General features: G+C 43.4%; 1 pseudogene; it reads left to right on the top strand.

Moving 5' to 3' along the window:
• Nucleotides 1–14,898: 14,898 nt before the first annotated feature.
• LOC105073741 (thyroid receptor-interacting protein 11 pseudogene) lies at nt 14,899–26,327 on the top strand (annotated as a pseudogene).
• Nucleotides 26,328–26,935: the final 608 nt, after the last annotated feature.

The following is a 26,935-nucleotide window of genomic DNA, read 5'->3' on the forward strand; positions in this document are numbered from 1 at the left end:
CGCAGCGATGCCCAGAACCTTGTCTATTTGCATTAGTTCAGCGTGATAATGCTTCAAGTTCAATAACTGGCTAAAGTAACCATCTGCATGGAATTAAATGGCTATTCCAGGCCTGGCTTCTCATTCTGGCTCAGTGCCTTGCTCTGCTGGGAACACCAAAGACTCTGAGGGACGCTGGATGATTACAAAGAGCCAGGACTGCAGGGGCCAGTGCAAAACGCTCTTATAACTGCTGTGGGGGTTAATTGAAAGGGAAACAATGCAATAGCATCTTGATAGTTTGATATCTCATCCAGCATGCTGACAGTTTCAAATGTCCGTGACACTGAGCTTATCAGGATAGCACGGTTTTCAAAAATACAGCCTTTGAAATCTGGAGGCTCTGAGTTCAAGCCCCGACCCTACCACCGGCCAGCTGTGTGACCCTGTGTGACATGTCACTTAATCTCTCTAAGTGTCCCTTTCTTCATCTTTAAAATTCTAATGGCACTATCCTAACCCAGAGGACTGTTGTGATGATTAAGCGAGATGATTCATAACATCACACAAAAGGGCCTCAATACAGGTTAGTTGTTGATGTTGCTGTTTTTGTTACTATTATTATCACGTTGTTCCAGCTGATGTTTTGAGTTCTGACCTTTTGGGCATTTACCAAATGAAGTCTCCAAACACCAAAAACAGAAACCTATTTAAATGACACTGAATGGAGAAGCTGGAATCCTCATACGTTGCTGGTAGAAATGTCCAATGGTGTAGCCACTTTGGGAGACAGTCCAGCAGTTTTTTGAAACCGTAAACACAGTTACCACATGACCCAGACATGCTACTCCTGGGTAGATACCCACAAGAAATGAAAGATACATCCACACAAAAATTTGTTTGGACAAATGTTCACAGCAGCATTACTCACAGTAGCCAAAAGAGGGGAAACAACCCACGTATCCATCAACTGATGAATGATAAAATAAAATGTGGTGCATTCCTAACAGTGGAGTGCTATTTGATAATAAAAAGGGATGAAGTACTAACATGCTTCAACACGGATGAATCTTGGAAACATTATGTTAAGTGAAAGACACCAGTCATAACAGACCGTGAATTATATGATTCCATTTATATAGACTGTCTAAAATCTGTATCTATAGAGAAAGCATAACTATAGCAAATCTACAGAGAGAAAGAAAGTAGGTGAGTGGTTGCTTAGGGCTGGGGGTGAGGGAGAATAGGTGAAGGCAGTGACTGCTAGAGGTTACAGGATTTCTTTTTGGATGAAAATTTCTAAAATTATGACAATGGTTGCATAACTCTAGCAATATGCTAAAAACCATTGAATTGTACCCTTTAAAAAGGTGACTCAGATAGTATGTGAAATATCTCAATAAAGCTAGTACCAAAAAAAAAAAAAAAAAGACATTGAGTGGGGTTTAACCATCTAAATCACAACAAATTATTATGATGTTAATGAAACAGCTGAAGTCAGCCTGTGCAGCTAGCCTGCAGGGAATTCCAGGGGTCCGGCCATTCAGTCCAAATCTGCCCTGCCCTAGGTGGGGTCTGGCATCACCTGACGATGGTGGCCATTCCAGCTTGTGTGTTGAGGGGCATCACTTGAGGTCCTATGGCAACCTGAATTCCCAAAATAACAACAATGATTCCAGGACAGTGATCGATTCCAAAAAAATGAGGCTGGGAGAACACCTTCCCACCCATCAGCCCACCCTTCTGTCTCCTACTTAAGATGTACTTTCTCCAGCATTACCATCGGGTTTTTGTGAATTAGCCATTTTGCCACTGGAAACTAGACTATGTGTTAGTAGGACTATAGTTACACTTCTGTATCTGGCAGAGATAGTAGAAGTTTCAATTGTACAAATGTATTCATGAAAGAACATCAGAAGGACCAGGACCTGTTCCCACAATATGTCTTTCATTCCATTTTAAATCATAGAGAAAGGAGGAAAATGTGGGTAAGGTTATGCATTCACAGTGTCCAAGCTCTTTTTACTCTCACAAAATGGGTTCCTTCTTAGTGGCCCCAATGTCTCCTAAAATATCATTCTTTATTAAAGTATATCACTTATCAACCTTGTCTCGCTATGATTCCTGGAAAATCAGAAAATCAGAAGTATTTCAAGGAAAGAAGTTATTGGCTATCTAAATGAAATGCCCCCCATAACCAGTATGGCGCTATGCCTTGTGTTCCAGCTGAATCACATCCCTTCAGTTATACAGTGTGATTACGGAAACAGTGGAAGAGCCAGCGAGGAATTGATCTGTGCTTCATTGAAAAGCCTAATGCAGAGGGAAAACAAAATCTCGGTGACTCAAAGAAATATAAGAAGTATTGCTTCTAGAACGTGTGAGTTCCAGAAACTATGATTCATATGAGAAGAAACATTAACTTCAAGATTCAGAAGAGAAGGTTGTAGAGGTTAGCACCATAGCTGAAAGTCAGGCTGCCAGAGTGAAGAGCATGCTTCGTAGCTATAGTACCTCAAACCAACTGCAGAAGCTCTCCAAGAGACAGTTTCCTTTCCCGTAAAACGGGGTCAACTATGTAACATGCTTAGTATAGCACATACTACAGAATAAATAGACAATAAATGTCATTATTATTAACACCATAATTGTCATTACTTGAAGTTAAAAGTTGGCTTCCGTGTTGTGCTGTATGTCATTAAAACATCAAGGTCATCTTTACATAAATTCTAGAATATGCAACGCTATGTAGTCATTACATTTGTCATAATATTATTCCTAATTTTACAGACTCATTCCAGGGAGATCAGTGTTATCCAGTATTAACACTTTCCTAAATTATGGTTAGCAGGTATCTTGGAGTTCTACAGATAAGGAGTCTCAGGAAGCAGTAAAAGAGATTCACCAAGAAGGACGAGAAAATGGAATAACTGAGCCAGGTTGCATGCACAGTCCAGGACCCTACCCTAGGTCAGTTGTTCTGCAAAGCAGCTCTCATCAGCACATGCAAGGCAGACGCCAAAGCAGAACAGTACACTTTCATCAAGCAGAGTTGGGATTATCACAGCTCTCTTCCCTCATCAAAACTGAGCTGGGTTTGGGTTTGTTCCCTTTGTGAAGTCAGTGATCAGTGTCTTAAGAGGGCATGGCTTTCATGAAACAAATCTGGATGTGTTTGTTCAGTGTCTGAAATCAATACAGAGGGAGTACAATAAATCAAATGTGCCAATAGACCTCTTGGCTTAGGGGGAAGTGAACTTGGGATTCAGCATGTAAGTATCAGTTTGAGTTTGAGGGGTTTATTTCTATAACAATGAAATAACTTATCATTAGTTTCCAACACACATACACACAAACACAAGACATTCTTGGAACATGTTAGTAGGCAAGGAAAAATATTACCTGCAGAGCAGAATGATAAAGAACTTTGGCTCTGCCATCCTAGCTCTACCACTTACTAGCTGCATGACCTTGGGAAAGTCACTTGCCCTCTATTCTACTGAAAATGTTCTAAAATCCCTGATGGCCGATTTATTGTCATATCCAGTAGTTCTTTTCAGTCACCATCCTATTTAATGTCTCCAAAAGTATATAATGTGTGGCCCAGACCCTACTCCAAACTCTCTCCCCACCTGTCTTCCAGGACATGCTCTCTCCTGGTCCTCTGGGTTCCTACTCCAAATGTTCCAGCCCTCCCTTCTCTTCCCCTTCACAAGCTTGTTCTCCATCGCTCACCCCCATCAGTACGGTTCCCAGGGTTTAACCCAGTTCATCTTCTCATTCATTACCTCTTCTAGTTAAACCCATCTTTCATTGTGCTTCAGCACCAATGGTTCCAGTCTCCATCTCCAGCCCCAGTCCTTCTCCCAGCTGTTTCCACCTACCTCTTGGAAATATCCAGCAGTCTTGGGGAAGTTGATAAAAGAGGGAAATGGATTTGGAAGAGAAAATAGAATTAAAGAGGGTTCCAGAAAGTGCACTCTGTATTTCTCTTAAAGCAGACTTAGGGGAGGGAAAAGAAGCTGAAGAAATAGATGCCGAAAACGTAGGACCCGAAATCCTGCATCCATTAGAGAGCGGGGAGTGAATACTTCTGCTCAAAGTGTTCAAGGAGCAGGATCAGGTGTTTTGGGCATGAAGTTACTATGAGTGAAGACAAGATTATGTGCCTATGCAGAGTGGGGAGGGAGCCTGAAAAAAAGTCCCCAGGACATGTCACGTGGGGACTCTCTCTACTATGACGCTTTCTGTTTTTCAAAGCTGATATTCATTGAGTGGTTACTGTGTACCAGGCACTTATGAGACTTACCTTCTTAACTACACTCTGAACAGTGTCCTTTGAGATCAGGGCTTGTAGCTACAGAGATGTTGTAGCTTGCTAATAAGTGGCAAAACCTGCCTTCAGTGTCAGCCAGCCAGTCTCAGTGTCCAAACATTTAACCACAATCCCACATCACCTCTCCAAGCATTCCTTTCTTCTCAAGGAATCACCATGGCAATAGCCAGGAGGGATTTATAACCTCAACCTGAACATGTTCAAAATCAGTCTCATATTTCTCACCAAACCTGCTCCACCTCAATTAGAAACCGCAGATTTAACCTCAGTACCTTACTCTCCAATAGTCTGCTCTCTCCCTCACACATAGTCAACAAATCCTATTGATTCTACCTTGGAAATCTCTCCAAAATCCAATTGTCTTCTCCATCCCCACTGCCTAGTTCTAGCTCAATTCTGCATCATCTTTTCCCTAGACTATTGCAAAAACCATCTTTTCTGGTATTTTTCCCCCACTAGAGACCATTCTCCACATTGCTTCTAAAATTATCTTTAAAACACACATGCGCGCACACACACATACACACAAATCTTAATGCTGTTTAAAAACCACTGAATTCCTGCTGCCTGCGGAGTAATTTACATAAGCAATCTCCTTGGTTTTGAGGACAATCAGGTTATTCCCAATTTCCTGAAATTATCAAGAAAACTGAGGAGAGTCTTGCAGTGAAAGCTTTGTGGATGCCCTTTATTTCCTTAGGATAAATTCCTTAAGGTGAAATTGCTGAATTGAAGGATATGCACATTATCAAAGGCATTTGATGCTTATTATTAAGCTGTTCTCCAGAAATGTCCTACTTAAGTTATACTCACCAGAAGTGTGTATTAAAACTTACTAGGATTCACATGTTTACATCAGTATACCCATGGAGTGGAAATGTGTTCTGTTCACTTTCAGATTATCAGAGCTTTATTATTAAATGGCACAGGATAGTCAGCAAATGTTTGTTGAATGAATGAACTGAATAAACAAAATAAAACTGCATTAAATGCTCCCTGACTTGTGTATAGCTGAAAATAAGCATATCGTAACACAATTGCTATACGCTACGTCTATGTTCACCTGTCTGTTTCATGCAGAATTAATTCAGTAGCATCCTTTTGCACATGAGGTTGTTATTTATGGATACTCCACAATGGTGTTCCACCCAGGGAACAAAACCCTTACATCCTATCCATATTCACTGTCCATGCACAGACTCAATCTTTTTTTAAATTGAAATATAATTGGTTTACAATGTTATGTTAATTTCTGGTGTACAGCATAGTGATTCAGTTATCTATATTTCATAATCATTTTCATTATAGACTATTATAAGGTATTGAATATAGTTCCCTGTGCTATACAATAGGACCTTGTTGTTTTATTTTTTATGGCGTAATTAGTATCTGCAAATCCCAAACTCCTAATTTATCCCTCCACCCTTTTCCCCCCTGGTAATCATAAGTTTGTTTTCTATGTCTGTGAGTCTGTTTCTGTTTTGTGAATGAGTTCATTTGTGTCATTTTTTAGATTCCCTGTATAAGTGATATCATATGGTATTTTTCTCTTTCTGGCTTACTTCACTTAGAATGACGATTTTCAGGCCCATCCATGTTGCTGCAAATGGCGTTATTTTATTCTTTTTTATGGCTGAGTAGTATTCCATTGTATGTATATGTGTTTGTGTGTGTATACACACAACTTCCTTATCCAGTCATCGGTCGACAGGCATTTAGGTTGCTTCTATGACTTGGCTATAAATAGTGCTGCTGTGAACATTGGGGTCATTTGTCTTCTTGGATTAGAGTTTCCTCCAGATATATGCCCAGGAGTGGGATTGCTATATCATATGTTAAGTCTATTTTATGTTTTTAAAGGAATCTCCATACTGTTTTCCACAATGGTTGCACCACACTGCATTTCCACCAGCAGTGTAGGAGGGTTCCCTTTTCTCCACACCCTCTCCAGCACTTATCATTTGTGTACTTTTTAATGATGGCCATTCCACTAGTGTGAGATGATGCCTCATTGTAGTTTTGATTTGCATTTCTCTGATAATTAACAATATTGAGCATTTTTTCACATGCCTATTGGCCATTCATATGTATTCATTGGAGAAATGTTTGTGTAGGTCTTCTGCCCATTTTTTGATTGGCTTCTTTTTAAAAATTATTATTGAGTTGTATGAGCTGTTTTTATACTCTGGAAATTAAACCCTTGTCAGCAGCATCATTTGCAAATATAGTCTCCCATTATGTAGATTGTCTTTTCATTTTTTTAGAGCTTCTTTTGCTGTGCAAATGCTTGTAAGTTTAATTAGGTCCCATTTGTTTATTTTTGCTTTTACTTCTATTGTCTTGATAGACTGCCTTAGGAGAACATTGCTAAGATTTATGTCAGAGAATGTTTTGCCTATGTTTTCTTCTAGGAGGTCTACAGTGTCTTGTCTTATGTTTAAGACTTTAAACCATTTTGAGTTTATTTGTGTGGATGATGTGGATGGTTCTGACTCCATTGTTTTACATGCAGCTGTCCAGCTTTCCCAACAGACCCAGTCTTAATTTCTTCAATTTTCTATCATCGCCTGTGCAGGTCAGGGGCTACAAAGAATTAACCTAAACTAAATAGCAAAATGAGTAAAAAGGTGCTGAAAGTTAATAAATCTATATTTCCCGATGTGTACACTCGGCCCTGTGTATTGTATATCTGCATATTCAACCAACCATGGAATAAAAATATTTGGGAAAAAAATTCCAAAAAGCAGAACTTGTATTTGCTGCTTACTGGCAACTATTTACATATCATTTACATTATATTTACAACTTTTTAGTAGCATTTACATTGTGTTAGGTATTATAAGTAATCTAGAGATGATTTAAAGCATACGAGAGGGGGTGTATATAGCTCAGTGGTAGAATGCATACTTAATATGCACAAGGTCCAAGGTTCAATCCCTAGTACCTCCATTCAAAAAATAATAAAAATGAAAATAAAGTTTACGGGAGGACATGCGTAGGTTATATGCAAATACTATACCATTTTATGTAAGGGACTTGAGCATCCACAGATTTGGGTATCCAGGGCATCCTGGAGACAATGCTCTGTGGATCCCAAGGGGTGACTGTACATGTAACTCTCAGTTATAAATGTCCCGGAAGCACCACAAATTAAATCCCTTCCCTCCAGAACCTTCCACAGCTGGTGACAGTTTTGATCCAGCCCGTCATTCAAACCAGAAAATGTCTATTTTGTCCTATTAACCTCACTGATATTACCTAGCTACATCTAAATTTACTAACTGAAAGCCCATCCCTTCCTCTCTCTTTCTCCTTCCACTGAACTAATTCGGGCTCAGATGATCACTACCCCAGGACAGCGCAATATTCGTTTAACATTTATGCTTTCAACAGATATTTGTTGGCACTTATTCTGTTCCAGAGGCCATGCTGGATGCCAGGGTGCAGCTGTGAGAAGTGTTGTTCAGTAGCTGGCAGAAACTGTGGGCTGATGCTGGTGGTCTCTGCGGGTGGCCAGGTCACCCTCTTGGAGATTCATTATGAGTAACAGCATCTTAGAAGCTCCGAGGACGGTTCACCTTTGTGTGACTCTGTGTTTCCCGCATGTCTTTGAACAAAGAACCCTCTTACCAGATAACAGCTACTAGGTTCTCGAAACCATATTCTACAAAGCACATACTGGGAAATCCTCACAAGAAGCAATATAAAGATTTCCATCACGAACTTGTTGTATTTATTTCCCTGGAGATGCCCTGCCCTGCTAGGTTCTGTCTATAACCAAGCTACATTTGTTAATATGCGATTTTTCCCATTTTACTAATCAAATATGTATATAATTCAACATCTGTGAAGAGTGCTGTGATTGAGGTAAGCAATAAATGCCAAGAAGCATTGATTTAGCTGAAGAGGGTGGCAAATGAAGCTTCCTGGAGGAGGTGACATTCTGAGCTGTGTTTTGAGGGATGAATAGGAATTAACCAAGTAAAGAGCAAAAGATTTCTGGATCAGCAGGTACAAAGGCACAAGTGTGTGAGTTTGGGGAATGAGTCTGGGGAAGTCCAACAAAAATGGCTATTATATTGAGAGCTTTTACTCTGTGCCAGGCTCTGGGCTAAGGACTCTGTGAATATTATAAGTCTATGTGGTAGCTTCTATCATCCATCCACTGCCCCCTATACACTTTTTTTTTAAGATATGAAGACATAGCCTTAGAGAGGTTAAGTGAGATTCCCTAAGTCACAAAGCTGCTGAGATACTGAACCCAAGTCTGTGTGACATGAAAGACTGTGTACTTAACCACCGAGTTATCCTTCAGTTAAGCTGCAGTGTAGGTACAAGTCGAGGACCATCAAGGGATGAGACCACTCAGGCAGAGACCACATTTGCTTCCTAGATCAAAGGAATTTGGAGAGTATCCAAAAGGCCACCAGAGACCGTGGAGAAAGTATTGATTTTAATCACTGATTTTTTTAGCAGGGTAGAGATACAGTCAGCACTACTTCTGAAAGATCATTTGATGGTCCTGGGGAGAATGAGATGGAGAAGTGGACATAGCATAAAACTAGAGGTAGGGAACATCAGCCAGGAGGCTTTAGTGGTGAAATACATAAATACTTCCCACAGTTTAATGTGTTAAAATGGACCTTCTAGTCCAGATGGCCTGGAGTGAGGGTCTGAGATTCTTGGACGTTCCCAAGTGATGTAGAGGCTGCTAGTCCATGGACCACACTTTGAGTAGCAAGACCTTACATGGGAAACAATGAGGACTTGAAATAAACAATGGCAGAGGAATTAAAAGGAAGGGACAGACTAAAGAGATATTGAAGAGACAGGACTTGTCGACCTGAGTTACCTGAGGCTGCCTAAGCATGAAGTAGCTACACTGAGTTGACATAGCTCCTGCAGATGGTAAAGAAGGGATGTTTGAATTAATCTGTGTAACTCTGCTTTACAACAATAGCCTTTTCTTTTTTTTTGGAGTATAGTTGATTTACGATGTTGTGTTAGTTTCAGGTGTATAGCAAAGTGATTCAGATGTATGTCTCTCTCATATATATTCCTCTTCAAATTCTTTTCCATTATAGGTTATTATAAAATATTGAACACAGTTCCCTGTGCTATACAGTAGGTCCTCATTGTTTACCTATTTTATATATAGTAGTTTATATTTGCTAATCCCAAACTCCTAATTAACCCTTCCCCCTTTCCCCATTGGTGACCATTGTTTGTTTTCTATGAGAATAGTATCTTTTTTGAAAGCAATTCTCAGTCTCTTATGTTATCTTCAAGGACCTGTGAAGATATTGGGACCCTCTGGTTAAGATTCTCTGGCAATGTAAATTTTTCAGAAGCATAAAGTAAGATGAAATGGAAAATATTTACTCAGCATATACCATGAGCCAGTCACTCCATGCCTCTGCATATGTTATTCCTTCTCCTGGAATATTTCCATGGCCACACACACACACACGATCTGATCATTTCTTCATGTCACTGCCATATCTTTCACATCTTAACACACTGCCTTAGAAATGCCAAAAGCAATTTCACAATCATAGAAAGAGTGTGAGTTTTGGAGTCAATCAAACTTCAGTTCAAATCATAGCTCTGCTGTGTATTGGCTTGATAATGACAAAAACCTTTGTTTTCTCAACTATAAAACTGGAGATCCTATATACTGTGAGGTCATGAGTATCTTTTACGATGCTTTCCTTTGAGTAATAGGAAACCTAATTCATAATGGTTTAAACAATAAAGAAAATCTACCAGCTACCAAAACAGAAAAGGCAGAGGTAAAGCAGGCTTTGGAATAGGCTGATCCAGAGATTACAAAATCATCAGGGTTTCTCTGAGATTCTTTCAATGATACCCCCTTTCTGTCCCCTTCATGCTAAAAAAAAACCAAAAAAAAACAGCAGTTCTAGGGTTCACATCTGTATTAATACCCCAACCAGAAAGGAAAAGAATGCCTTTGTTTGGTTTTCCCAGCAAAAGTTAGGAGTATCACTCTCCTAACTCCTAACTGGACCACTGCAGGTCACATGGCCATCCCAGAACCAATCATGCTGGGGTGCATGAAATGCGCTGATTGGCTTCACCTTGGTCATGTGCTCCACCTTTTGAGCCAGGAGTGGAATCATCTTGCCTGAGGGTCTCAAACAGACACTGGGAGCTGTAGGGAAGGAGGGTGGAGAATGGATGCTGGAGAGGCATCTGACAACTATCTACTCTACCATGCCCATTAGTACATTACTTAAAGGACCTGGCACAGAACCTTGTCTGCAGTTTGCCTGTCTGTTTACTAGACCATAAGCCAACTTCTCTTCACCTCAGGCCTCCCTCATGCCTATCACAACACCTGGGACATAGTGTAAATATTTGTTGAATTGATGTTGATGGTTGGAATTGGAAAACAAAGTGGTAAAGTTATAGAAATTATTTTAAAAGAACATTGTATGACTTCAGGAAATATGAAAACATACACTGTTGGCTGGTCCATGGCATTAATAAGATAAAGAAGCTGGATATAGTCGAATCATAGACTGGGGTTAAAATTAGAATGTATTCCAGTACATATTTTAGGGGTCTGCTATAATTTTTGGTCAATTTAGAAAAGAAATGCTAAATAAAGTGTCATCGTTTGCTTTGCCTGGCTTGGGAGCAGAAGAGAAGAAAATCAACCTTTTTGTCCCCTACCCCGCAACTTCAGTCTACTCAAGAAATGTCCCTTGTGCAAACAATATGTGATCCCATATTGTACAGGGAAATAAGTTTCAAGAGGACAGCTGATCTATTCTAGCATCTTATGGATCCTAAGAATCAACATCAATTAAAAAGATACTAACATTGATTAATCCCACTCTGCACCAGGCACTGTCCTTCAAGCTTTCACATATGTGATCTCATTTAATCCTGAGTAAATTGAGGCTGTGAGAGGTTAAGCTCCTTACCCAGGATCACACAACCAGTAAATAAAGACCCAGGTACTGAGGGACACATGCCTCAGAATCACTCTTCTTATTACTAGAAAAGATTTTCTAGCATAAACCTCAGGGACTTTACAAGGGAAATATTGGATTACTGTAATATGACTGATCAGCCCAGCTTAATATTACCTATTCATTATAATGTATAACATTATATAACATAACAGCATGACAGAGAATGCTGTAGTGTTTCCGCCTCTGGCTCTCTAGTAGCCATACGTAGATCACAGAACTATGAAGGTAGGTTAATTACATGACCTACATAACGCAATCAATATTACGAAAATTTTTAACTGCTTGTCCTTACGTGGTTGAAAATATAGGGTCTAATTTTGGTCGGCAGTAGCATCTAGGTAATGCTGACTCAGAAGGGAAACATTTGTTGTTGCCATGAGAAGTGGAAGAGAAAAGCTGAGTCACACTGTACCACATCAAATGTTACCACTATTAATATAACATGTGCTAAACAGCGAGCAAGACGGAATTAGACCACCTCTGACCAACAGGTTCATCATTCCACCAGTAGACAGATCTAAGAAACATGGTCGCAGTGCTGTGTCCTTTCATTGTATTATGTTCTTTATTGACTAAGCTTATAATTAGTGTATGGTCGTCTGGTCAATGTCACCGGTGTAGTGTAGCATCAGAAAAAGCGATTGCAAACTCAGTGCCTACAGGGGACAGGCGGGTAACGGAAATGAATACATTGGGCAGGCTGTAGGATAGGAGAGAAGGAAGTCTACGGTGAACTGTCTATGGCAACGGATACTGCAGCACGATGCTTAGTAGAGAGCTAGAGCAACCATGGGAACAGGGTTTCCAATTTTTCAGGAGATTGCCAGAGACCCAGATTTTTAATATGAAATTTCCCAAGTCTTCAAACCTTGTGGGTGCCATAAAAAGCACTCTTGTGGGCCAGATCTGTCCAATCTCACCTGTGTCACTCTGTTAAAAGACTCCTAGTTCATCTCTCATTTCTATCTACCTTCTTCTATCCTGTGGAAGGCTGAACTTATTTGGGTTCCACTTATCTTTTTGAGATGAGTCTCTAATACACACTATAGTTGTCTCAAATAGACACCAAAAAATGAAATCAATTTTGATTTTATTTTTATACAATTTTTAAAGGTTTTAAACTGTAACTCCATTTACAGTTATTATGAAATATTGGCTATATTCCCCATGTTGTACAATTAACATCCTTGTAGCCTCTCTTACACCCAATAGTTTATACCACCTACTCCCCTGCCCATATTGCACCCCTAGCACTGGTAACCACTAATTTGTTCTCTGTGAGTCTGCTTCTTTTTTTGTTATAGTCACTAGCTTGTTGTACTTTTTGGTTTCCATATGTAAGTGCTATCATACATTATTTGTCCTTCTCTGTCTACCTGGACTCGGGAGGACAGCGGTGTTGCTGGGCCCTCCAAGAGTTTAGGTTTTAGAAGAAGCTGGAAATGCAGGTTTTCATGTGAAAACTCCTCATTTTTAAATATGAGGCAATGATTTTTAAAATACATACATACATATATACATACATACATACAAACGGAGTAGGCCAAAGAGAACACATCTGTGACCTGCAAGTAGTGTGGATCTTTGGTTGTGATAATTCACATATCCACACCCTGGAGGGACTAGAACAGTTTCTCAACCTCAGCAATCCTGGCATTTGGGACCAGGTGATTCCGTGTTGTGTTGTGTTGTTAGGCTGTCAGGGGCACTGTGGGACGTTCCGCAGCCTCCCTGGCCTCGATCTCCCCGATGCCTGTAACAGCCCTCCCCCAACCAAGTCACAGCAATCAAAAAATGTATCCAGATATTGCCCTGGGCGGGCAGAACCACACCTGGTAAGAGCCACAGGACTAGATCGACATCCAGTTCTCCGCCAACAGGACTTTATGAAAGCATCCCTCATGACTCAAACAAGGAGTTTCTCATGTAAGACTTGCCCACATGAAGTACAGAATTATAGCCGCTTTGGAACCAGAAACCGGGGTGTGAAGGCACAGCTCTGTCATTTACTAGCTTGATGACCTCTCTGAGTTCCGGCTTCCTCATCCTTAAATCAGGAACAAATAACATCACCTCTTAGAGCCGCTGCAAGAACGCAGTGAGGTAATTTATGCAAAGCACCGAGCCCCAGCAGCTTAACAGGCACCAAAGACCATTAATCCTCCCCTGGAGAAAAGGCAGCCCAGACTCTGCAGTCGGGAGCCCACAGGATCCAGAGTCAGAAGCCCTGGGCCCGAGGCGTGCCCAGGCCACCTAGGAGCTGTGCAAACCTGGCAGGTCATTTCCCCTCCTTTATGAAACAGAAACGACAATCGCCAGTAGGTGAGAACCACGCCGGCTGCTTTGGTTCAGCACTTGGCGCACGAAGCCAGCTGGAGCAACGTCAGTGATTAGTACCATCAAACCTTTCACAGCTTTCTGTAAGGGGAAGGACGAGCTCTTCAACAAACCCCGAGACCCGAGAATGCAGTGACACTGGGGCAAGGCACAGGGGACAAGAGTAATAACAACAGGGACCCTCAACCTCTAGGTCCTTCTAGACAAGCAGTTGCCAGCTGGTCACCCACAGGCCAAATCTGGCCACTGCTGTATTGTTTACCCCCTGTAGTGTCTTGGTGATTATTTAATTTGCATTTAATGCCATCTGACTTTCATTAAAATCCAGATTTCAGGCTTTTCTGCAAAGCTGCAAAGGTTGAGTCATGCTGGGTCCATCCTGACACATGCCCCTTTGGTGAGACAATAATCATGGGCGGGGCGAGGGGTGGGGCAGACGCCCCCCAGACGTCACCTGGCCTAAGTCACCCATTTATTTTAACACCCTGGACCCTCTAGGCATTTGTTTGTAACTTTAGCTTATCTAAAGATAACTATCTGGGAAAGCATTTGAACCTCCAGGGCGTACTTCAAATAAGGCAGAAACCAACACCCACTGGGACACTCCCTCCCAGGGCCTCACCTGAGTAATAGCTCTCTGGGTTAGGCCTTCAGATTCCTTTTCTCCTGGACACTTCAACCTCATGACTAAACCATCTCCTCACTCTGTATACACCTTCCTCCGTTCAGGGCATCACTTCCCCCAAGATAACACCTGTGTCCAGTGGATTATCTGCATCAAGAATTTTCACAAAACACAATAGCTTTCTTTTTAACCAGACTACCAAACACTCGACATGATGTTTCTGTCTCCTGACCAGTACTCTGGTTTCCCTTGGGGTGCCTGTGCTCCCCGACTCTTACTCCCATGACTTAGGTGGGGTTGACTCTGTACCCATCTGCAGGCAAAAGCATGTGACCCAGGCAGAAGCACTCAGAGTCAGTCTTGGGGCTTTGGCAACAGTGCCTGGGAGAAAAGCGTTCTCTGTCCCTCTGGGACAGGAGCTGAGGAGGATGGACGATGGGGGCGGGGGAGTGAGGAGCAGGGGGTGGGGAATCTCCTTATGGTCACAGCCTGTCTAAAGAGTGGAGCCTCTGGAAACAGCCCAGTCTACGGCCAAGCTCCTTCTGGATTCTTTTGGTCACATTTAATTCCCATCTTCACTTAAGGCAGTTAGAATTGGCTTTTCTTACAATCCAAAGAAACCTGATCAATACCAGAGAAATTTAAAAGATGTGCTTGAACATGGAAACAAAGCCAAAAGACTTTGCTCAAATTTTCTCCTTTCTTTTTGTTACCTCCCTCTATCCAGTAAGAACTAGCATTAGCCATCCCTCTACGAGCACTTATGTCATGGTATATAATTATTTCTTTGCTTGCCTGTCTCTTCCACAAATCTGTTGAGCTCCCTCGGGACAGAAAGTGTGTCCTATTCACGTCTGGCTCTTGCACGATGGCGCACACTTTGGGCCGAACAAGTGTCTGTTGAATGCATGAATCCACGGAAGGCAGGGGGACAAAAGGACCCATCCTAATTCTCTTCTTTGCGACACCCGTACCCGGAGACCACCTCATAAGCCTTGCCCCTGTGGTACACAAAGCGTCTTCTGAAACAGACCTACCCAACCACTATAAACAAATTACATCATGAGAATCACTCCTTCCAGACATTACTAATTCTCCCACGTGTCCGTCCCATGGACCCTGACCGCGCGGTTACCCACAAGGTCCTCGTTCTGGGAAGAAAATACTTCATTGCAAGATGCCACCTACAACTGTATGAATTGATACACACTGTGGACAAGCCATTCACACGTATAACTTCACTGATTAGAGTTGGTTTTTTTGAGGAGGAGAGGACCCCTTCTTTGCTTTCTAGCCTTCATTTTGACCCAAATACATCCAGAATCCTGATTCTGATGCCTGGCAACCATCTGATTCTGCCCAATAACAACTGCAGGCTCCCTCCTGCCTCCATTTCCCCCCGCCCCCATCCTTTATAATTAATTAAGTAGAAGGAAATACAAATATGTCTAAGAAATCAACAGCCATAAAACAACAGCTTCCCCACTAAAACCAGTTTTGACTTTAGGTGCATAATTGCCACACCCTTAATAGCTCTGTAATAGCTGCCGCTTCCACTGCATCAAGCAATAAAGATTTTCAAACAGTCAAAGGTCAGGCCCGGAATTATACTCCTAGGATGAAGCACAGCATTTACTGTATCCAATTCTCGTTTTCCCATACTTGGGCCCACACCACCAGGGCAGTCGAGGAACAACCGGATTTTCTCGAATTTAACAATATTTACTGAGCATCTACCATGTGATAAGAACCACAGCGGACCCTGGGAATCAAGAGAGAAAGTGTAAAAACTCTCAAAGCATTCAGTCTAAAGGGGGACACTGGCAAGTAAAGACACAATTCCATTATGGAAAAACAGGAATTATGAAAGCACCCAGCAGGGCACATCCAATCTATGTTGGAGCATCAGAGAGGCCTTTGAGAGACAGAGACCTTTATAGGGAGGACTGGAGAATGAACAGGAGGTGGCCTAGGGCAGATGTAGTGAAAGAGTTTCCAACAGTTCCAGGTAGAGGCTAATTAATATGTAAGAAAGCACAGCCTCCTCTGGAAACTGAAAGGAGGCAAGTATGGCTGGAATTTAAAAGTGTAAAGAGAGACGCTGCTACAGAGGAAGCAGGGCCAAGAGGTCCTGGACGGTTTCTAGCTTTTGAAGCCTCTGAACTTTGTTTAAACAAACAAACAAACAAACATCAGTTGCCTGATACAAGGTACAAACAGGCCAAAATGACTCTGACAAATGCATCTTGACATTCACTAAATATTGATTCCACCATGCGTGTTACTGAGAACACTAAGGGGGTAGGAAACTGGCAAGGAATTACCTTGTCATTCATTTACAGATTCTTGGTTGAAACATCAGCTGTCACTACCACTCTGTATACCTTCCTCTCAAAATTATTTCTATCCTTTTCCCACAAATACCTGAAAAGCAGGCACTCTAGGCTTTAGCAGATAGGGATTAACTCTGCAAATAGGATAAATGCACCCCAAGCTAACAGGGTGGGGGTACCAAAAAACTGAAACAACAGAACTAAGCAAAAAGTTGAGGGAAACAAAACAGTAAAAAGCAAATTTGGAAAACGCAGGAGGAAGTAAAAGTATTTTCATACACACACACAAAAGAAGTGTCCCACGTGCTGTGGCCAAACCAAAGTCCCCCTTTGACCCAACTGCTGAAAAAAGAAGCAAAAGCTGTGAAAAATTCCACTTTCATATCTCATCAGAGAATTAACAACAAAATCGGTACCACACAGCTAACTAGCCCTGGAAGACCTCGAAATATTTGCCCCAGACGATACAGCACAGGACAGTCACCTCCAGAAGCTCTCCAAACCACAAACCATTCCTCTCTTTCAAAAGCCTGAACATCCACAACCTCTGGTCTCTCCTGTCATTTCATGATCAATGCCTGTGAGGCGGTAAAGCCGTCCCAAGAAACTTGGAGAAGGATGGGCTTCCAAAACTAAAGTGAGAAGAATTTTTTTTTTTTAAAGATCATTACTTTTTTAACTGGCTCTAGGTGTTTGCAGAATCTTTTTCTCTCCTACTTCCAAATTTCTCAATGTCAAGCTCTCCAGGTCACATTTGCCCCTGGTTTGGAGAGGGCAGCACCTCTCAGCTGCCTCCTCAAAGAGCGTTCTGAAACTCACTATGCAGATCCGCTGGGCTTTACTAACCCTGTACTTCTTTTTTGCCATCATACACTTGTAAGTGAAGGCTTAGCCACAGCGGGGCAACCCGGGAAGGCCGAGCGATTCAAGCCCAGCAGCCTTGGACGCAACACTCCTGGGAGGCGTAGCCCCAGGCGGTGGGCCCAGACCTGCTGGATCTCAAGAGGGTGGGGAGGAAGGGACAGAGGGCCTGTCCAGCGTCCCGAGGGCGGGGACACGAGGCAGTGGGGACTCTGAGGGATGGGAGCGGGCAGGCGCGGGCTGCCCAGCTGGTCTCCAGGGGGCCAGGCGGCAGCCCAGAGCTGGTCGGCAGGCCCTGGCATGGCGCAGACCCTGGCACCCGGCCCCGCAGGCCTCGGTGCGGAGGCCGGGCCCTGAAGCGACAGCACCCGAGAAGGAGCCGACCCGCTTCTGGCTGGCCCAGCGTGGTGCACTCACCTGCCCACAGTCTGGTTGGCCATCTTCTTCATGCGGTTTAACTGCTTCTTCATGGCAGCGGCTGCGGTGGCCGGCGGGGCTCGGGCTGGTCAGGATGGGGGACGGCCTGCAACTCCTAAATCGCTTCCTAGCTAAGGCGGCTGTGGGGTTCAGCTACCCAGGCCAGCGGCCCCGACCTCGCCACATTGCTTCCAGCGGCGCTGCCAACTGGGCTGCCCTAGTCGGGTCCAACGAGGATACCCAGACCCAGGGCAGGGGTCTGGCTGCATGGCGCCTGGTCCCCTGCTCCCCAAGTCGCTCCCTGTGCCTCGGGAGGAGTGGCCACTCAGGGCATCGTGGTCCACTAGGACCTTGGCATGCTTTCGCTCAGCGATCACCCATTCGAGTGATATTTAACACCCTTGCCAGACTAGGTCTCAAACACACGGTGGGAAAAGCAGAAACACAGTGTAGACAGTGCGACACCCCCACCTATGGCGTCCAAGAACACCCAAAACCCATCCTCGCGGCTAGACACCCAAGCTGGGCTTGCTAGGGAAGGAGGGCCGAGGTGGAACCACAAAGGACATGCGGGAGCTTTGGAGCCATGGAAATGTTCAGTGTCTTTAACTAGGCCCGTGCTTAAGTGCAGGTGGAGTTACTTTGGAGATGGCACCTTCAGAGCCGCCATCATGGTGGCCGGCGTCTAGGGGGTCGGGATGGTGTATGACACTGGGCAAGTCAAGGAAGCGGGGGAGAAGGGCCTAACCCCATTGCTGGGAAGTTGTGGGGATGGGCAGAAAGGCCTGAGGAGAGACAGATCATTGGAGACAGGACCTTCGTTAGGTCCCACACCAGGCCTGGGTGCTGCGAGGCAGGGTGGAGTGTTGAGGGGCTCCTGTGCTCCACCGTTGCCTAGAAACCCCTCATTGTGATCTGATTCTTAGCTTTGCGCTGGCTGCAGTTCAGGGACAGTTCGCGGGATTGTCCGACTGTGCTGGACGCTTTTTGCGGAGCGGACCAGGTCAGTTCTATAACCCGCAGTGATGTCCTGGTTTAGTGGCCTTAGCTCCAGCCTAGGCCACTCCCTGGGCCAAGTGGGTGATAGTGTAGCATCTTTCACTGGACACGTCACTAATTTTAGAAAAGATGTGTTGAGGAAAGGAAGTGAAAAGGTAGAGGTACCTGAATCTAAGACGAAGGAGGTTGAAGACTCTCAGTCAATTTTAAAATCAGAGAATGAGAGACTTAAAACTCTTTACAGTGATCTAGAAGAGAAGTATGAAGCCTCAGAGCTTCAAATAAGACAGCAGACTACTAGTTACAGACATCAATTACAACACAAGGATGTAGATATCAAACTCCTTACAGCAAGACAGATAGCGCTAAAGGATCAACTGCTGAAGCTGCAAGCAGTCTCACAGTCAGTAGACCCTGAAGCTGGCTCTGTACCCCCAGTCACTTTACCACCTCCACTGGGTTATGATACCAATGACCATGCTTTAGCTGTCCAGAATAATGATACGGACTTTGCTGACCTAATTTTGTCACAACAAGAAATAAATAGATTGTCAAATGAAGTCTTAAGACTTGAAGCTGATGTCAGCCACTGGAGGCATGTTGCCAAAAAGTTCACAGCGCAGGGAGCAGAGAGCTTTGACCAAAATGAAATCTGCAAACTGCAAACTACCATCAAGGAACTTGAATAGAATCGATACAAGGAAATTGATGACCATCAACTTGAAATAGTGACAGTGCAGAGAGTTCATTAACAGAAACTGGCAGAAGTAAGTCGTAGCCATCGACAAAAATGTAGGGACTATGAAGAAAGGATTGGAGAACTGGAAAATCTGTTACTGCACGGTGGCTCCGGAATTGGACCAACTCATGACTTTCAAATTCATGACATGCAGGAAGCTATTCAAATTCTACAAGCTGAAAAGGAAGAGTCCACCAAGAAAATCAAAGAACTTGAGGATAGAATGAAATACATGAATGGAAAATTATCTTCTGTAGAGAGTGAAAGAGATGTTTTAAGGAGGGAACAAGACCAGATAAATGAAGAAAATAAGGAAAGAACTGAAGAGGGTGAATTGCAACCTTACGTTATGAAGCAGTGATGCCGGGACAGCAAAGGAACGAGTGCTTCCACCAAGTACATCAATGGAGGAAGTGTTCAGAGAGCAGCAAGCACTGTCGGATGCTGAAAACGAACCAATGAGACTGAGCAGCTTAAGCCAGGATAACGATGTCATCGAACACAACCTGAAACTTCAGGAACGAGTCCAAGTTCTAGAAAAAGAAAATTCACAGCTAAGTCAAGAAAAGGAAGAACTTCAACGATCACTTGTCAAATTGAGCAATGATTACAAAGTAATCAAAAGCACGGCTACAAGAGACATCAATTCTGGTTCAGAAGAACATGATTTGAGATGTGACTTGGAACTCAAGGAAGGACAACTCAATGAGAGGATTACTAAGAAGGAATTACTGACACCCGAGTTAGGAGAGTTGGACGAGAAGAAACAAGAAACTGCAGAGCACGTGGTTTTGATGCAAGATCAGCGATCAGAACAGCAGCATGAAGGAGACGGTGTCATCCAAAAACTAAAACAAGAGCTGGAGGAAGAAAAAAGGAGAGTCCGTCAACTTGAAGACGATCAGATGAACATTATTAAAGAGTTGGATATGCAAAAAGAAAGGTTAATTCAAAGTGAATTAGCTGCTAATGATTTGCTTTTAACCAAGCAGAAGCTTGAGGACAAAATAGAAGATTTAGTACATCAGCTAAATCAGTCACAAGACTGTAATGTCGACATCCACAAGGAGAACTGTGAACTTAAGGAAGTTATTAAAACAAGAAGGAACTTTCAAGAATCAAGAAGGAATTTGTTCGGTCTCTTAATCAAGACCCGAATGGGAAGGTTGACTCACTTAAAGAACACGAGGCCGAAGTTAGAAACTTAAGGCAAAATCTTTCCGAAATGCAAGAGCTCAATGTCAACGTAAGCAAAGTGGCTTTTGATCTCCAAATGGAAAATGAAAAGGTGGTTTTGGCACTTGAAGATGTAAGACGCCAGTGGGAAGAATCTATTGTTGGTAACGACCAGAAGTCTCTGGGAAAAAACACTCCAGTGGAGGCTTTAAAACTGGAAAAAGGACAGTCAGAAGCAGAATTGTGTCAGGCTGAAAAGAGGCTTTTGGAAGAAACGAAGAAGAATGAGCAAACAATTGAAGAATTGTCAAATACACATCACCCAGATAGCTCTGCCTTACACCTGGAGCAGGAGTGTTTAATGCAACTCAGTCAAGAGAAAGATTCTGAAATAGCAGAACTCAAGAATATTGAGCAGATAATTGCTGACCATAAAGAAACTCAGGCAATGCTGTCATCTTGTTTAGAAGAGCAGGAGCAATTGAAACAACTTATAGAAGAGAAAGAAACTTTTATTGAAAAACTGCAAGGAAGTTCAGATCCTTGGGAGGAATTAGAGAAATATACTCAAGGCTTAAGAAAAATGGAACTGCTACAGCAAACCATCGAAGAAAAAGACACAAGTCTTGCATCCATGAAAGAAGAAAATAGTCATCTGAAAGAGGAACTGGAACGACTGAGAGAACACAGTCAAACCGAATCTACGATTAACCCTAACATGCTAGACGCTATTACGGATGTAGACTCTGAGAGCTCTCCATCAAGTGTCATGAAAGGCAATCTTGAGGAGAAAGTAAAACATCATCAAAAGCAAACTAAAGATCCAAGCCAGACTAAGATGCGACAGCGTCAGTCTTTACAAGAAATGGATGGTCTTGCAAACCAACAGGAGCAGATGAATATTAAACACACTCAGCTCTTTGCAGCCAGAGGGGAGGAGATCGAGAATTTACAAAATGCAATTGAACAGATCAAATCCCAGTTGCCCGAAAAATCCCAGCACATGCCAACAGAACATTCGGATGTTTTTCAAGTGACAAAAGTTCAGAGTCTTAATGTAGAAAACGGAACTGAAAAGCATGACTTATCTAAAGATGAAGCCAAAAGATTAGTAGGACTAAAAGAACAAAAATTAGAGATTCAACTTCTAACTGAAAAGAATATCCATTTAACTGAACAGATTGATCACCTCTGCAAAGGTGAGGCTGGTAACCTAACCCAGCTTATCCAGCAGAAAGATTTGGAGATACAGTATCTTCATACCAAAATATCTTCAGCTTCCTACACCCAAGACGAGGGGTGTCTTCAGCAGCAACTGCAAACGTATGCTTTGGAAAGAGAACAAATACTGGCTGTTTTAGACGAGAAGACTAAGGAAAATAGCCTTCTTAGAAGGGAAAACTTCAGGATGGTGGATATCATTATGGGCAAAGAGGCAGATCTTGAGAAGCTCCGAGATGCAAATATGAAACTACCCCCTAGAGCTGAAAGCAGTGATCAGGATATGTGTAGAGAAACGATTCAGAATTTATCCCACATCATTCGAGAAAGAGACATTGAAATGGATGCACTGAGTCAGAAATGTCAGACATTATTGACGGTTCTGCAGAATTCCAGCAGTGGTAATGAGGTTAATGGTGTTTACATTAATCAGTTTGAGGAGCTTCTACGGGAACGGGAACAATTAAAGCAGCAGGTTTCGATAATGGAGGAATGGAAACAGCAGGTGGTGGCCACGGTACAAAGTATGCAGCGTGGGTCAACCCATCTTCAGAACGAGCTTCAACAACTTCAGGCACGGGTTTTCATGGACAGTGATAATAAATCTCAACTACACATGAGCTATACTGACCTGATCAAAAATTATGAAGAGAACAAAACCCGACTCAAAAACATGGAGATACAAGTTGCCCAAATGCAGCTCAGCCTAGAGCAGCTTTGCAATGCCAAGGCTCTTCTGCTAGGGAAACCTGAACTGACCTTACCGCAGCCCTCCACCGAATCGCCTCCTTCCGAGTCAGCTGCCTCTCTTGAGGCAGTTAAGTCTGATGGATCCGGTGAGTCTTCAAAGCTGCTCCAAGGAGAGATAGAAGAGTTAAGAAAATCAGCAGAGGAAAAAGATGCAGCAATTAGAACCCTCCGGGAGGATAACCAGACACTGTGTGAGTCCATTGCGGCCGCCTCAGAACTCGACAGAAAACAGCATGAAGAAAGGGATTCCAAACTTCAGCAGCTCCGGGAGAAACAGGATGACTTACAAAACTTACTCCAGGAAAAAGCTCTTGCTCAAAGCCAAAAGTGACGAATTACTTTCTTTAAGTGAAGACTTCACTAATGAAGTGAGTGAAAATGAAATTTTGAGGCAGGCGGTAATCAACCTGAAGGAGAGAGTCGCCAGTTTGGAAGTGGATATGTGTAAACTCAAAGAGGCCAATGAAAAAACACTAGAAACATGGAGGGAAAAGGAAACAGAAAATCAAGCACTACAAGAGACAAACATGCGGCTGGCTTTCTATGATGCGGAGAGAGGAACAGTTGGAATGTGTGGCCATGAAGGAAAAAGCTCTTGCCTTGGAGCACCTAGTGAAAGAAAAAGAACAAGGCAAGAGTGGGGAATTAAATCAGCTTTTGCGTGCAGTGACATCAATGCAAGAAAAGACACTTATTTTTCAACAGGAGAGAGGTGAAGTCATGCTGGCACTGAAACAGAAGCAGATGGAGAACTGTGCCCTCCAGAGTGAGGTTCAACATTTACACGACAAAGAAGTACGTTTGAAGCAGGAGCTAGAGCGAGCACATCGCCTGGCTTTGGAATCCAAAGAGTCTCATAACCGTGAAGCCTTAGCTGCAGAAGACAGAGCGGCTCAACTCAGAATGAAAGTGAAGGCACTGGAGGAAAAGCTTCTTCTGTCTTCTAACGCAGTGGAAGATGCAAGCCAACGAGCCCGCTTGCGGATGGAGTCATTGAAGGAACAATTGAATGTTGTCACCAGGCAAAAAGATGACATTTCACAACAGCTCTGTGCGTCCCAAGAACAAGAAAAGCAGTATGCACAAGCACTAGCTAATCTGAAGATGGAACTTGCTGAATGGATGGAAAAGGCAGACGATCTAGAAGGGAAACTGCAGAAGGCAAAGGCTGTCTTGAATCTGAAGGAAGAAGAAATTAAAGTTTTGACAAAACAAAATGAGGTCCAACGGGAAGTGCTAGATGATGTGCAAAGAAAACTGCTGGACTTAGTAAGTAAAGCAGAAGAAAAAGTCGACAAAAGCTTAGTGAGGAAGCTCTTCATGGAGTATTTTCAAACACCCAGACCTCAACGCCATGAAGTGTTAACAATTACTGGGAAACACTCTGGGCATTAAAAGGGAAGAAATGGAGCTGGTTTTTAATGAAGAGCAAGGCGGTGGTACCAGATGGATGGCTAGGTGGCTTGGGTCGAAAAGTGTCCCCAACACACCTCTGAGACCAAATCAACAATTTACGCCTAAGAATTCTTTTTCAGAACTTTTTGCTCAGTTTCTAGATACAGAATCTCACTCTACTGGTCCACCATCAAAAGCCTCTACTGAGGATATAAAGACTCCCAGTTCACCGGGAAGGAAACAACTGGCTAAAAATGCCCCACCAAGTCTTACAACGACCCTAGGAGCCGCACCCAAAACACCCAGTGTGAATCACTGCTCCACTGCTGTTTCACTTATTAACCCACCTGGACCTACAACCGATGGATCGGAGCATCTTCTTTTAAATGCTGTTACTGATGTTCTGCCCACATACACACCTTTGCTGCTGTCACCTGGCAAGAGCGCTGGAGTTGTGCCAAAAGACCTTTCAAAGCAGTAGATGCTTCTTCAGCCAGAGATGAGACAGTCCTAAAGAAACCGGGCACTACATTTGTGTACCTCACCACAACATGGCCTTAAAAAAAAATAAGGCCATGTATTTGTATTCAGTTTTACTTTGTTTAATAAAAATATTAATACTTAAAAAAAAAAGTGTGTTGTAAGGACTTTGAAGATATTCCCCAAACTTAAAACAGTGGTTACTCCTTGTGAGAATGGGCTTTGGTGAGATGGGTGGCTGTGGTCCAAGGACACTTCAAATACTGTTTGCAAGGCTTTTGATCAGCATTTAATAAAGGCATCAAAACCCCCTAAGACCATCAAATGGCCATGGCCAACTCCCTTGCCCATCTCAAGAGCCACTCCAGAGCTTCGCTGCTTTCCTGAATTATGATTGTGCCCTCGATACTAGAGGCCAGAAGTCAAGAACCCTCAATTTCCCACACCTGCTTCCTACGTTCAACCATCCATCTGTTCTTCTCCATTCACCTCTGCTCTTTCCCCTTTTTTTTCAGAGGACAAGGGGCCCAGCTTTGCAGCTGACGTCTCATGGCTCCTTTGTACCCTGGAAACTATCCAGTCAAACGACGTCAAAGACCTCATTCCACTAATTTTCCATTCTGCTTTATCTTTAGTTGTCTCTTTCCCTGAAGATAAGAGCCTGCCAAAGCCTCTGCCAGCAAAGCATCCTCCTTTCTGCTCCTTCAGGTACCACCTTCTCTCTCTACCTTTCACAGCTGAGCTTCTGAAATTCTTCACTCCTTGTCACCATCTCATTTCTCACTGATTTCTTTTTGAAAGCTCCACAAAATCTTGTCTCAATGCCCCCTAATTTCCTGATGCATTAGAAATTCGTCTTTTTAGTTACTTAAGCTCTCCGTAGCATCGTATAAACGTTATCCCCATCTTCATTCTTTTAACATTCTCTCCACCTTCTTTCTTTTGGGGTGCCACTCGCCTTAGGTTCCCTTCCTGACATGAGGCGCTTTTTCTCCCTGCTTCCTTTGTAACGTCTTCGGACCACTTCGTAAGTGGGCATGTTCTCTGAGGGGCCATCTTCAGCTAAATGGGTCTTCTCCCTCTCGCTGCAGGCTCAGGGCAAGCTCATCCACTCCCATGAATGGACGTTCACCCGGATGCCAGGGACTTCTGAATGCCTATATCTAACCTACCCTTCTGACTCCACCCTGATTTATCTGCTTGTCTGCTGCATGTCTGTGGGCTTCTCAAAAGCAACATGTCTGAAAGGGAGCTCAGCATCTGCCCTTAGAACCCTCCTCCTCCTCCTCCCCTTTTATCTTCTAATAAAACCTCTGTGCTTCTTATCACCCAGGCAAGAGGCATCAGAGCCATGGTTTATCTCTCTGACTCGCCCACTCCATAGCCAATCAACTACCAGATAGACCTTACTTCCTTCCCTTCCTTTCTGCTCCCATGGCTCTGATGCAGCCTTTCCTGCCTCTTCCATGGGCTAGTACAGTGGACTCCTCCCTAATCTTGGTGGTTGCACTCTCGAGCTCCCTTGGGTCCATTTTGGGTGCTGCTGTGAGGGTGAACTTTCTAAGGTGAAGATCTGATGTTACTTTCCTGCTGTAAATTACTTCAGGTTCCTCATTACCCGGAGTCCACACTTTAACAGAATAACCAAGGCCTTGCCTGTGTAGCCTTACTTCCTGCTCGTCACCCACATGTGGACCACCGTTCAGCCACGTGAGACTTCTTGCAAACATGAATGGACTCTTACCCAAATAGCTGTGAGCCCCGGAGGCTAATCATAGCAGGGTAATGCATTCCACAAAGTGCAGATCAGAAGAGTTTGATTGGCCTCCTCTTCACTTGTTGGTGGGGAGGGAATTCCCACCCTAAAGCTGTGGGGAGGGGCTGAACACTGAACAGGTGGGTCTCATAGCAGGTTATTAGTCACATAGACTCATAGTCCAGGGGGTGGAGGACTTGGCGACACCAGGCAGGGCCACACGGAGGTTGCACTTGGGAACAGAGTGAACCAGCAGGGGCTCTCGGGGTCAAACGTAGGAGTAACAAGAGGGCGGAGGTGACTTTATTGTCCATTGGATGGTGTGATTCCCTTCTGTAAATGATTTCACAGGCTGGCAGGGCACTGGAGGCATCTACATGGGGATAATCTGTGCCTGTTCCCCATGATAAGGAGGGTGGTTTTGCTCAGGGATCTGATCTATGGGAGCAGAAGGGAGGGGAGTTTGATGTTGGACCATTTCAAGTCTTCCTGATTTACCAGATGTCAAGGCAGTACTTCACCTTGAATCT

Source organism: Camelus bactrianus, chromosome 18 (genome assembly GCF_048773025.1).
Source record: "Camelus bactrianus isolate YW-2024 breed Bactrian camel chromosome 18, ASM4877302v1, whole genome shotgun sequence".
Classification (NCBI taxonomy): Eukaryota; Metazoa; Chordata; class Mammalia; order Artiodactyla; family Camelidae; genus Camelus; species Camelus bactrianus.